Source organism: Epinephelus fuscoguttatus, linkage group LG5, assembly GCF_011397635.1.
Source record: "Epinephelus fuscoguttatus linkage group LG5, E.fuscoguttatus.final_Chr_v1".
NCBI classification, from domain to species: domain Eukaryota; kingdom Metazoa; phylum Chordata; class Actinopteri; order Perciformes; family Serranidae; genus Epinephelus; species Epinephelus fuscoguttatus.
In genome coordinates, this window is record NC_064756.1 from 11603773 (window position 1) to 11618102 (window position 14330).

Below are 14330 nucleotides of genomic sequence, written 5' to 3' on the forward strand. Positions count from 1 at the left end.
CAGCAATTACATTGATGAGTAACTTACTGAAACAAACTTGTTGAAAATCAATGCTCCGGGGGGGGAAAGACGAGATAACTTTTAGCACAATCTTTGACTGAGTCCAGCAGCACTGAGGGACTGAAAGTTATTCTATTTTCTGATAAACCTACTCTCTTCTCCCGTTCCTCGGGTTTCAGTCATCCTCAAAACGGAAAGCACCTCGATTGCTTATCTGACTTTCCACACCTTACAAATTCTCCCCCTCAAAAATGGGAAGACATTTCTCCATCGTCTTTACAGCATCCCTTCAATTCTATACTTCTCTGTTGCAGAATGGTTATATGATGGTATTCTCATTTTATCTGTAATTTACCATAGACTCATATTGAGTTGATGATTTTATTTTGGAATGACTGCGAAATTAACTATTTTTGAGTCCTGACTGGCCTGTTAATTTCAAAGGTCAAACAGAATTTCATTCCAAGTCTCGTTTTGCATAAAGATAGTGCCTGGGTTATACAGCTTTCAGTTCATTGTCTCTCAATCTCTCTATGGCAGGTGTCCCGTGGCACATGTGATTGTGGGTGACAGCTCAGGCTCTGTGTTGGATACAACAGTTGGCAGTTTGGGAGCCTGATTTGCTCTAAGCTCTTGGGGTACAAGTATGCTTTGTGAAGTGGATCTGTACTGAGGGCAAAATAAGAATAACTCATGCTTTACAAAAGCAGGCTGACCAAGACTTGTATGAGAAAATAAAAACAAACATTAGTTAAGATAGATAACATTGCTAATTTAAATAACCAAAACAGAACAGGAAAGTCTTGGCTCGTGGAATGAATCGGTAATATGAGGCGCTCCTAAGTAAGGCACTTATCTCTCAGCTGTTGCAGTGGGGTTGCTCAGCAGCCAACACTAGAAGACTGCGGATGCACTGAGCAGTCGCAGGCTTCACAACAATATGAAAGTGGAGCAGGGCATTTCTGTATGCTCATCCATGCTCAGTAAACCTCCCTGCATTATTAGAGGTTCTATTTCACACAGGCTTTACGTCCACACAGAGCTTTATAGGCTTGACCACACGTCTTTACAAATGCACACACTGTAAATTTGCTTACCCTATTTAACCCAGTTGGCACTGTCACTATAAGGCCGGCGCTCAATCCATTTCTCAAACACATTTCCTCAGTGACAGCGGTAGACAAGTTAGCCAAGGATGGCTTTATCATGAGACCGCAAATCTATATCTTCCTTGCCCAGATTAGTTGCCATGATCGACCCACAGTGGCAGTGCTCTATATTCCTCGCACCAATCACGTAGATTCGAGAGTCCAGGATGAGTTGCAGCCTGCTTGCTTGAAGTGGCTGTCTGTTTTTCAAACTATCTGGTAGGTGCTGATTCCATGAGTGGTACAACAGCAAGGATGACCCTCTGTAGCAGAGTTGAGCACCTTTACTATTCCCCTAGTCCTCCACATTGATGAGGCAGGACCTTTGCCAAGTCAGTAAGCCAGTTAAAGACAAAACAAAACAAACAAGCAAAAAACGAACAAACAAACAAAAACAAATCCTTCCTGTGTCCCCAGGTTATCAGTGAAGTTGAGTTAGTAGCATGATGATGGGTTCTTGTGTTGCATCAAATGCCCTCCCCCTTCGGAGTAAGCAGAGTGGGAAGTGTCTTTCACTGTGTGTCTTTCGCCTTTCTACTGACATGGGAGGACAAACAACAAACACTTTTATAGGAGCATCTTTTTAATCTCTCTTGGACCATTAACCTGGACAAATGTAATGCCTTCTTAGGTGTAGATTTCTGGGGGGATCACAGGCCACGCACCCTCCTCAATATTTGATAAACTTCGCCAAATTGCAGGTAATTTCTGGCAGAGGACCCTAACCCCCCATTTTTAAATGAAACCTAAATCCCTGAATGCCTGTTTTCCAGGTAAGATCCATGACTTTGTCGTGCAGCAGGTTGGAATTTGCTGTGATGATATACTACCTCTTTTGATGATTGAGGGGGACCTACTATGCAGGCCTGAACGTCCTTACATTCTAGCTATCAATCTTGCTATTTAGTGGTGTGCAGATGTGTGAGAAGACAGCTCACCAGGGTAGAGGTAGGGCCAACACATGGCTAGCTGCCATTCGGATACTGTAAAGCCGACTCATCTATTTAGCCAACACTGATCCACAGCTTTCCAGGCTTCTACTCGTTAAATCCCTGCACCTCAAGAAATACTAGAGGAGAAAGGAATGGCTGTGTGAGAGGAAATGAAAAATACAAGCCCAACTTATTTTTACCCTTCATCCCATGCACTACAGGAAAGGAATCAGTCCATTTCTTTCATTCACATTCTCATTCCAAACATATCCCTCCGAGCTTCCAAGAGATCTGATGTCAGACTCCGCAAATTACTTGTCATTAATTTCAGTCACCAGTCAGCAATTTGTCTGACCTTGAGCTGCAAACTTGCAAGTCCAGCGTGCTCAATTCATCTTATAGATTTTCTACATATGCTATTTGCAAAATTGAAAATGTGCTCCAACCCATCATTTAATATAACATTAAGGTTAGAAACTGGGGAAAGCCTGAAAACATGAATAGAAAATGAGCACTGGGGATTGATGAGATATTTCCTGTTGACAAACCCTTGAAGAAGAATGAATCATTCATGAGTCAAAGAGTTAATTTAGACTGATCCGCAAATTCTGACGTCAAGGATTAGATGCATGAAAAGCTAAGATGAAGAAGAAGGAAAGCCAGTCCAAGCATATGTGCATCATTGTTAATCCCTTATTCCTGCTTTTAGGGGTTCTAATTAATTAAGGGAAGTATGGCAGAAACTGAACAGTAATCTCCAAAGCTGTGCCTTTTAATTCCAGCTTCAAGTTTTATGACCAGTGCCTAAACGACTGGTAATTCTGTCTTGTTTCGCACATATCTCTTCCTTCTCGCTGTCCTGAAATGTCTTTTCCTCCTTGAAACACAGTCACAAGGTGCTTTTTTCACACACACATTATCTTAGGTCACTTTTGGGGAAATTGCATGGACTTACAGTCATTTCCTGGACACTAAAAAGCCCCTTTCCCACATGCACTGCAAACCTGAAATTATCTACACTTTACCCAGTGGAGCTGTATGTGAGAACCCAAATGTCTGAATCAGTTGGATGGGACATTAGACGGACTTTACCAGCCAGCTCCCTAGTACAAAGTCTATATAACGGCTGAATGAGCTCATTTGTAAATAAAGCAGGTCATTGTTTGGAGAATTCACAGCAAGGGAGTGGGCGTGTTGATAATGTTTCTATCATGTGGTTGGCAAAAAAACGGAAGTAAACACAGAGCCAAGGGTGAAGAAGAAGGGTCCTTTACAGCAACAAAAATGTCTAACTGTAGAGATAACGAGATTCAGGCACTCATTATGGGCCAAATCCAAAATTGTCAGATAAATTTAAGGAACAGCAAGACTCTCTGGTGTTTATGATTAAGTTACCAACCTGCTACATGGCCACGGCATAAATCACATTATGTCCTCCCCCTTGCAAGCTTTACTCACATGCCAACTCTCCTCTAAACCAATATATTTCCAGTAGGTGAGAACGCTTTGGACACAGACAATCTCCTGTTGTTTGCCACATGTGTGAAAGGGAAACTTCGGACAATGTCCAGACCTGATATACCAGACATTGTCTGGAGTTTATATGAGAGAACAGCTTAACTCTAACCACTAAATCTAACAGCCACTTGCCTAATCTTGAACATAACCCTAACCTTGACTTAGGCCTAGTCCACACAGACCCATGTACTTCTAGTTTTCTGGGCTCCGGTTTCCAAAAAAAATTTGTCCACACGAGTGGTGTGATAAAAAAAAAAACAAAAAACAGATATCCACAAAAAACTGCAAAACCTACTACCAAGTGATGTAGTACACATGCCAATGCAGTAGGTGGCGATGTAACTTCTAACGGAAAGGCCATTTTAACCAATCAGAAGTCAAAGTCAATACTGGAATAGGGAAGTGCAGAAAATAAAAACAACCTGATCCTCAAAAGTAGTGTAGTTGGGGTAGCTAGCAACGGGAGCAACCTCCTTCATTGGTCGTTCAGGCACCTCTGCTGCTGAATTAGGTCGAGTAGCTGGATATGCCATCCAAAGAGAGCAGATAGCACGCTCACAAATAAAGTTAGCACCAGCATGTTTATTTGGTCTGCTATTTCACAAGCTATTTACCGTTGCTCTGACGTCAAACAATGGAGACAGGTAATAAAATACTGCGGTTATCCTATCTACATGCAACAGCTGGCACCGGAGTCTTCCAAAAACTTCACCCTGGACTCCATTTTCAAAGAAACACGGTTTTGGGGGTGAAAAAGTGTGGTTGCATGTGGCCAAACAGCCAAATCGCATAGAATAATACACAGTTTCAGAAGTACACGGGTCCGTGTGGACTAGGCCTTAATCCCAACCTTGACCTAACCCTGACCACTGACATGAAAATCAACTGTTTTGAAATTGGGGACACAGCTTTTGTCCCCAGTTTGGACAAGCTGTCCCCAATTAACTGGTCTTTAGTCTGAAATGTGTCCCTTAAGGTAACCTCATATACATATGCACATACACGCACACACACACACACACACACAGTCTCACCTCCCACCCAGTCACTCCCATCTCCCTTGCTCAACATCACTCTCACTCCCACTGCACTTTCTTTCCAGCCATCTCTTTAAGGTGTGATCTATTTTCCATTGATGATAGTTTAATGAGCATTTTTCTATTTCACTGGAGCCTTATCATGTCATTAGGAAAGGGAAAAAAAACCCCAGATGAATAATAGATCTGACGGTGAGACATCCCTGAAAACATCTCATATAACTCTGCTGCAGAGATGAGGGGGAAGAGACAAAGTGCTTTTGTTTAACACTAATTAATGGCGCATGGCTGATCTTGAATCAATCTGAAGGACAGCTGACAGATATGAAGCAGAATGAGTAAAGCAAAACTCGCAACTGCACCACAACTGTTGTTTTTTTTTGTTTTTTTGTTTCCCAGCACTAAAGGAGTCCTCTTTTGGAGCCGTGTGATGTCACTTCACACCCCAGCAGGGCTTGTGAGTGGGCTAAAGTGAGCGCAAGCCCCCCATTGGTTCTGTGTAGCTCCCGAGGCTAGCACGCCCTGCCAGTTTCTCTCCATACACAGCACTCTCAGCTCTGTCAGCTTAATTGGCTCGCCTCCCATCAGCAAGATACCCCAACCCCATCGTAATTGGCTCCCTTTTAGCCACCCAGCCAATGCTATTGTTCAGGTACACAGTGTGTCGCTATGGATGCGGTGATCACTCACACATGAATTCTGGGACAAAAGGCCCATGGGCTGTCTCTCTACCAGTTTCCTGAACTGCAGCTATATTTCTGCCAACAACAACCACAATGCACTTAAAAAAATGTCTCTCCCTTCAAGCCAGTACCCTGGTGCCTTCTTTGTTAAAAGGTAATTTATTCACACTCTGCAGTCCCTCCACATGATGTAGGACCCCATGCCAGCAGCTGTGCCAGCACTGCTTCATGTGTTTAAGTTCATCCTGTGTGATGTTTACATAGGAAGATCATAGTGCTCTGCTGAATGTCAGTCAACCCACAGGGACAGGAATGAGGGATAATGATTGAGAAAAAGAACAAGAGAGTGAACAGTGTATGCGTTAGAAAAGGAGAGATGAGACTTCCCACAGACCGCATGGACTGAAGCCAAGTCTGGTTCTGTCTGTGTAAAGGTAGTCAATGTTACCCTGATGAGTGCCACTTTGGCCCAGCCTGGGTCAGTTTCCTGCCAGTGTGTAATGAGCTCCAATGAGGGTGAACTCCCTGTTCCCCTGTGCCCCGGCCTGTCTCCGCTAATGAGCTTCTGAATAAATCAGTGTTGGTGCCCCCCCACCCTCTATCCCCTGGTCCATCCTCTATCCCTTTCCAGTTAACTTATCCCACAATGTCCCTCTCCACTTCTACCCGTCACCTGACCTTGTCACCCTACCCACGTAATGAGCCCTCAAGACCACCTTTCCCTTTCCAACTGTGTCCTTCTCCAGATTTTGAGTATTTGTTTGTGGGACAGTCTGTCTTTCCTGTGTTTGAAGACTCTGATATCCAAATTTCTTTTTCTGTGATTGTCAGCAATAGTGACACTGAGATTGTTTTGCTGTGTTTGGAAATATGAGTAATATATGAGTAATATTCCCAAAGCCTTTACAGCTTCTTTATTTTTCATCACTGCTTCTGTTTTTAGGGTGATAAATAAAGAAATAAAAGCACCTCTTGCTCCTGCATGCCCCTTTACTCTGGTCCTAATTTGATTCCTGTTGGAGCGCTGGAGAGTAAATGTCTGTATTTGGCATCTGGTACACGGCATAGGCTGCTTCTTAAGAGGTGATGATGAATATTGCTAGGGATGGATTATTGGACCACGAACCTGCCCACTCTGTCCCATAAATAGTCTCAAACACTTGGACTCTGACTGGTCAGGGCTGCGTGTGAAATAACCAGGGGATATTGCACATGCAGAGCCGGATAAAGTAGGCCACAGCTTCTGGTTTTGGTGATGAAGTCATACGAGCCAGGCTGACTCATAGAAAACATTGGGAATTCAATTTAGAATGTGAAAAAAATAGCAAGTAGATATAAAAGCATTTGTTCTGGGACATGGTGGTAATCCGTACTGGGGAATGGAATACATTTCTTGGTCATGAAATCAACAAACAAGTAAATAATAAATTGCCAGCAAAGATCAGGCTCTGTGCCATGATAGTGATGTTCCAAAAGAGGCTTTATAACACGAGCAAACGAGGAAAGTCTGTCAGTGGTAACTTATTGGGAAACCCAAAGAAAAAAGCCCTGAGGTAAGAGCAGTTACTTTACAGTATAGTCAGCACTGTTGTTCCCCACAGATTGCCTTTCCAAGGTGACTGACCCCTGAGCAAATGTTACTAGTCAAAGTATTGGCTGCCATGCATCAGGTTCAAACATTGTTTTTCTTTCACCTCAACTGATTCGTTTCTTCACAGATTGCCTACCCCAGAAAACTTATCAGTCGGCTTGGGGGAATCAATCATGGGGTGACACTATTCCAGACCAGAGTGTTGTTTGCGAATCTGTTGTCTGTGATGCCTGCAAAACCACGGCTGTGATTGCCAAGCCTCTCGATGTGTTGGTTTTGGAGTTATTTTTCATTGTAGGCCTTTTTTTCTGTCTCCTTGGCTTTGCTTCTCACTGCTTCTCTCTCTGTCTCTCTGTCTCTCCCTTCACTGTTTCATTTATGCCTCTCGATGCGAACCTTGGCGAGTACTGATGTAAGGAGTGCCAATGCTTTTTTTGGAGATGCTAATGTAATAGGTGGAGCTCTCTCGTGTAGGTTTTGTCAGGTCAATTGAGAACAGGTGACACTTGTTTACCTCCCCTTTATTAGAAGCTATACACTGCTAGGTGGCAGGGTTGCTTCACTATTTCCTACTTCAGTGTTGCTCATAAGGAAGCGTAAACTCAGACTAAAGGGAAGTTTTCAGCCAGACTAGCAGTTAGCTAGCTGAAGATAGCGTTAGCGTTCCCCCGTTACACTTGTGCAGCACTACATGAGGAAAACAGACTATGGTGCCCAATGATCACATGATCATCTGGGGGCATGTGTCCCATGTGACTTGTGACTTTAAGGACTAAGGAATAGGGTGTTGGCTTCCAATGTGGAATAGCAAAGCAAAAGCTCTGTTTTTGTCCTTTAGTTAAATTGGGTTGTCATATTCTTGCTTGGCTATTGGATAGATGTTTGTCTTTTCCATATGTTTATTTATTTTTTTATTGTATGCTGTTATGCTGTGTCTTCCTAACCACTATGAGGCTGTCTTGCAGTGTGAGCGTCGGCTGTGTGCATATGTTTCATAGAGCGTACAATGAAGATGGACGACATGACAGCTCCCTAAATGTGATGCCAAAACATCTTGATTGCCTCCTGGTGGCTTGCTACAGTATAGGTCATAAGCCAGTGGTTCCCACTTGGTGGGTCGTGGTCCAAAAGTGGGTCCTGGGTTCTTTCTAAATGGACCACAACTGACTCACAAAAAAACACACTTTATTTTGAAGTACAGTAACATTTCGGCACAGAAGTTTTATTTTCAAGTACTGTTTCCTGCTGTAGAGTGAGCAACTGACACACAGCTACTTGACAGAGACAGCACTGATTTGCTGTATCTTCAAGTGTTCATTTTTTTCTCAAAAGTTTCGTTAACTAGTTGGTTGATGCCATAAAAAAAGGGGGTTTGACGACATGATTGACAACTGTGTGTGCCAATGATCAATGGTGCTGCTTACGATTGTTTGGACAGGTGTATAGGTGGCAACCTTCCTTTCTAATCCTCACCCCCTTTGAGTTTCTCTTGCATCCTCATCTGTACTGGTAATGTTGAGGTCGTATTATTTTAACACTATATATATATATATTTTTTTTTCATAATCTTTATATAGGCGACCCTCCGGTTCCCAACCCAAGTCCCTATGGACTGAGCTACTGAACATATTTCAATAAGAAGATAAATCTATTTTTAGCCAGGTTTCTGCTGCAGCTTGGTCTCAAACAAAGCATCAAATGTGGACTAAATTAAAATTGTAAAACAATGTACTTGAGCATAACTTCAAATGTGCGTATCTGCTTCTTCTCTGTATCCAAGAACATGTCTAATTGTGAGGTAGCATTTTCTGGGTGAAATCCTCTCATGGCATTGTCAGGTCCTTGTATTTGGGGGTCTTTTCGTGCCCAGGTTACACAAACAAATAAGCTTGCTCTGAAAATGTGACTGCCAAGCAGGGATTAATGTAAAACAGAAAAAAATAATGCTCAGAGCCAGATTTAAGTAGAAAAACAGCACCTAGTCAAATACTCTTTACCCTTCGTCAAGTGATTCATCTTCTCTTTTCCCTTCCTATAGAGTCCCATCTCTGGTTTTGGCTGTGTCATTCAACCCATTCATGTCACATTTTGTCTCTTCTTTGAATGCATAAGGATCCGAATTGCACTGTGTCACTTGAGTACAAAGAAGTCAGAAATCAGTTCAGGCCAAAAACATTTCTTCCGTGGCCATGTATACTGTAGGTATGTATAGGAAATCAATACAACACTATCACTAAATCCATAGCCAGCATAACAAGTGAATTAACACCTTCACAAAGGATTTATTGCAGGCGTTTAGTGTTTCAGGTTTTTACAAAGTGCAAAAATCCAAGAAGTAGCTATTTGAAGTGTGACAGGACCTCAGCTCTTTATTTCAACCTTACTGTCACACCCTGTCCGTCTTTTGAAGCATCTCTCATCCTAATATGGTGACTGTACATGTCCGTGTGCTGTGAACTGTCAGTGTCTTGTATTACTGCTCTTTAATAATGCTATGTAAACTGCGGGTTGTTAAAAAAAAAAAAAAAAAAAACAAATTTCCTCTTGGAAGACAATTAAGAATTTATCTTATCTATCTTAACTTTTTTGAAAGACTGTGTCTTTGCCAAACAATAACAATCTCATCCATCATGGACAAGAAAAGGGGCGCAGTGATCCAGGAATAGTTTAAGAGAAAATATCAGCCTTCATGATGTGCATAATTTAAAAGCAGGGGAAGAGGCTTGATTTATTTATCTTTTTCTTTTTTCAAGCCTTACTCGGCACGTCATTGACACTGACAGCGATATCAAATAAGGAACAGTGGCTGTATTGGTCATACATGATTGTGGTCCATCCTCATTATGAAACCTTATATCCACATAATGAGGACAGATGCTTTAAGATGTGGAATGAGTTGCAACTTGACATTATTCTGTCTTCTGGATTATGAGACTGTTAAATAATTGTAATTTACTCACTTTATAAAGTGTTTCCACATTACATTGCTCTTGTTAATTAATGAAAATGAGACCTGTTCCATGAATCCTTACTGAACAATTACACAGCAAGTAAATTAATTAACTGTCGTAAGTGGTGGCTCTGCATAAGTGCCTAATGAATTCCTTTTAATTGAATAAATGTCCTTTTTTCATGACAATAACAAAAGATGTTAATGTAAAAACAGGAAAAAGTGTGAGTGAGTTGTTGATGATACTTGTGTCTATCCTGATTTACGTCATGGAAATAATTTTCCGATAATCCACTGTATACAAGGCTCCAACTCTCAAATATAGAAAATCACAAATTATTTTCTCCATCCCCTCTAGCTCTTTATTAGCATTTCCACACCAGACACTCAGATATGGTTTTGGTTCAGTAGCTGCATACCAGTATTTCCATACATTAATATTCGTATGCATAGTAAGCTGTTCCGCCAGAAAGACTTGGGACTGCAGCGGTTTGCATGCACTGAAAATGTGTGTGTGGGCTGCCACATACTAAGTATCATTCCAGGGACTTGGCCTCGGGCTACATATGTAGTGAATCCAGACTCGAAATATATATTTGGGTATGTTGTGAGTCCAATGTGATTCCAGCACATTTTCACCTGTTTCACCTCTTCATCTTGTTAAACATTTAAATTAAATAGCAGAGTACCAATTGTGCCACATGTAACCATTGTGCATCAGTTATAACATTTTGGGAGAAAGATAATGCTGACTGGAAACATTTACATAAAAGTTGAGAAAAAAAAAACTCATTGAAAAATAGTGATTATATTATATGGCAAAGTGCCATGCAGGGCTGGGAAACAGCACAGCAAAAGGTGGCGTAGGCATTTTAATGATCCCTTCCAGACATGTTTTAGGACATATAAATACACTCTGCTGGGGATAATAACTTGGTCTGTTTTCTACACGCCAAAAAAGTTCAATTACCTAGTTTTAGGATACTTCTCCCTCACTGAAAAACCTCGAATCTGTGAGTTGTTTTTTTTCCCTCAACTTTAATTACTAGACACAAGATGTCTCTGTCTTCACCGAGAAGTCTCTTCTCAGTGTATGTGCACTCGAGGCTTTAGGTTTCCAGATTGCACTTGCATAAGTTGCATATCGGACCATGATATGTTTCCAAACTAAATCGTGATTGTGGGTACAAGTCTTTATTTCAGATTTAAGGTGAGCACAGAGAAACTTAGCGTTAACACAGGCTTCAACTGTCTAACTTATATAACTCTGCACAGTGAGGAAGATCCAGGTGAAGTCATGATAAGCAGGATTGTGTTTTGTTATGTAGCCTTGACATTACTTTAAATGCTGCACACAGATACTGTAGGAACATCCAATTATAAAAAGCTGTAGTATATTCCTCCAAAACATAATGTAACTGCTAATCCAAAGTACAAGCCTATGAATTCAGGGCTGTTGTCACGCACTGTTTGTATGTCTTACTACGAAAAGTAATGCGCCACAATCTGTACATAACCCCACATAATCATAATTAATTTGTAATTAGTGCCAGTAATTTGTGTATAACCCACATAATCTGAAAGGCTTTGATCACATTACCAATGATCTGATTGGAGTAACTAAGGGAGTGGTCCATGAAAGGAGGTGAACTGTGTTTGTGGATGCTTCACCAAGTGACCTCTGAGTCATTTTAAAGTATGTCGCCACCATTTTTCTTTGTCTATATGTAACTCGTTTGGCCATTTATGTTTGAATAAATAATACTTTTACTTTTATAAAGGTATTTTGGTTTATTTTCTGGAAATATGTTTAACTAGTCCATACCCATTGAGTACAGCATAGCATACCATACCATGACTTAGTCATACCAAAAATTAGAAAAAAAAAAACAACAACATTGGTCCACAGGGGGAGCCACAGCGATCGGTCGCATTTTAGCCATTTTTAAGCATTTTTCTGTTGTTATAGCGCCACCCAGTTGCCAATTAGAGTTAAATTTCTCCAGTCACCTTGAGGCGTCCTGTTCTACATATCTACCAAGTTTAGTAAAAATCCATATGGCGGTAAGGCCTAGATAAGAAATTAGCTCTCTAGCGCCCCCATTTTGTTTGATGGGGTCAATAATGGAGGGGTCCCCTCAGATTATGTGTGGTCATATGCCTACAAAGTTGCATGGTGATCGGTGAAACCCTTGAGATGTTATACACCTTTATGTGATGAGCCACAACCTCCGCAATATTCATTGCCTTATAGAAGCTCAGTTTTAGTAAGTTTTCCAACTTTTGCCAAGAGGGAACTTTAGATATTGGTCCCTAGATTATGTTCACCCAGTTTCATGCAGATCGCTCAAACTTCCTAGGAAGAGATCGATTTTAAGTGTTTTTCCAAAAATTCAAAATGGCGGAAAATCTATATAACTGGAAGTTATGGGTTCTTGAGGCAAATGTGTTCCTCATGAGGAGAGACATCTCTGTGCAAAGTTTCATGTCTCTACGACATACGGTATATGAGATATGCCCATTCAAAGTTTGCAATTTCAATCGGTTGCTATAGTGCCCCCCTTTGGCCAACTGATGTAATATTGCTTCATTTGCATCCTCCCATGACCCTCTACCACTGTCCCAAATTTCACATGGACTGACCAAGTCATTGAGGAGAAAAACATGGAACAGACACACAGACAGAGTTTTCGTCATTATATAGTAAGATATTTCAGGATTATTTATTGTGATTCATAATGTTTAGAAGTTGAGATAAGTTAAGGAAAAAGAGAAAAAAAGTGAAGTCAGTGTACATAACTGAAAGTTGTAGAAGTGAAACTTAATTTACCTTGGTGTAGGTATTGGATTGATCATTCAGGGCTCTAGTTTCGCAGATGGGGTGAGGTGGAGGTGCAGCGCACCTGCGCTTCGCCAACTGGGTGTGGCCAGGCGGATTTTGCAAGTTTGGCACACTGTGCGCGCTGGCGCAGCTACTCCTCTTTCCCACCTCTGTCCCTCCTACCTGCGCAAGTCAGAAAGAGGGAGGAGAGAAGGCGTGGAGTGGGTTTTACACACATCACACCAATCAAATGAGCCCCTCTCCTCGCCCTTAAATGCGCCGCGCGAAGGCGTAATGAGAGTTTACTCAATTTGCCATGGCAGAAGAGAGCAGCAGCGTCAGACGGCCAAACTTCTCCCAGGAGGAAACTGATGTTTTGGTCCGGGAGGTCCAAGTTCGCAGTGTACGAATATACAGAACTGCGAGCAGACCTCCACGGGCTGATGATGCAAAGGTAGCCTGGGAGGAGGTCACCACAATCGTAAATCAATGTTGCGTTTCTCTTGTGCGCGCACGCTCTCTCTTTCTCTCTCGCAGTCTCACTCTGTTTCTTTTCTTTTGACTTTTCTAAGATGACAGATGCTGAACATATACTCCCTATCTGATGCTGTGGCTGTTTGTGGTTGGCTGAGAGGGATGTGAACTCATTAGTTTTGTTAATCAAATCAGGTTGGGTTTCCATTACGCGTGCCAAATGTGCCAAACGGTGTCAATCCCCTCTGATCTGACATCAGATGTGACAGGACAGTCGATATAGAGATACATTTATGTGCTGACTGCAGATAGTTGCATTGAATAGTGTTTTTTGGGTATTTATTGCATTGTTAATGTGCCTGATATTCTGGAAACCTGCCTGTGAGGTTTTGGTGACGTGTGTGCACTGTCCGTCGGTCAGCCAGACTTCCACTTACACCGGCTGCGCTCCGCCTGCGCTGACAGTAGACCTGGTTTCAGATGGTGAGCTTTTAGCGTACCTTCGGCTAAGCCTTTCGGCTGAAACTGTCACTGCGCCAAGCTGGATCTGGTGACACCTCCTCCTGCTGTGCCGCCACACCCATCTCAGCGCACCTCGGTCTGCCAAACTACCAAACTGAGCGCGCCTCAGGTTGCGCTGCTCGAAACTAGCTCTGCGCGGGTTTCGCCACCCTGCGCCATCCTGCACCATCCTGCGCTGTGCCGGGAAACTGGAACCCCCAGTGGCCATGTGACTGAGTGACAATCCAGGCATTTGATTGATTAGGAAAGATGATCATGCAACAATCCAACAGTCCAGGAGGGTTGCAGAGGGAGTGCAATGAAGGCAGCGAGGAGACAGGCCATGCAGAGAGGAGAAAGAGAAGTAAACTGCATTAGTTGGCATTCTCAGTTCATTGTAATTGCAAAGTTGTCATCTTGAAAACTATGAAGCAGATTGCAGTCGGAGACGTCACACAGGGACTCTCAACACAAGGTCTGGAAAGTGTACACATGGTAGGCCTGCTGTGGCTAATGTGTTAGCTTGCCAGTTGGTAGCACAGAATTTGGACAGTGGACATTTGAACAATAGCTACAGTTAGTGCTAAAAAGTGAGACTTCTCAGAGCTGAAGTTAATGAAGCAAGGGTGATGTTTGGATGGCTGCTGACCTGGAAAGCTGATGGAAGACCCCAGG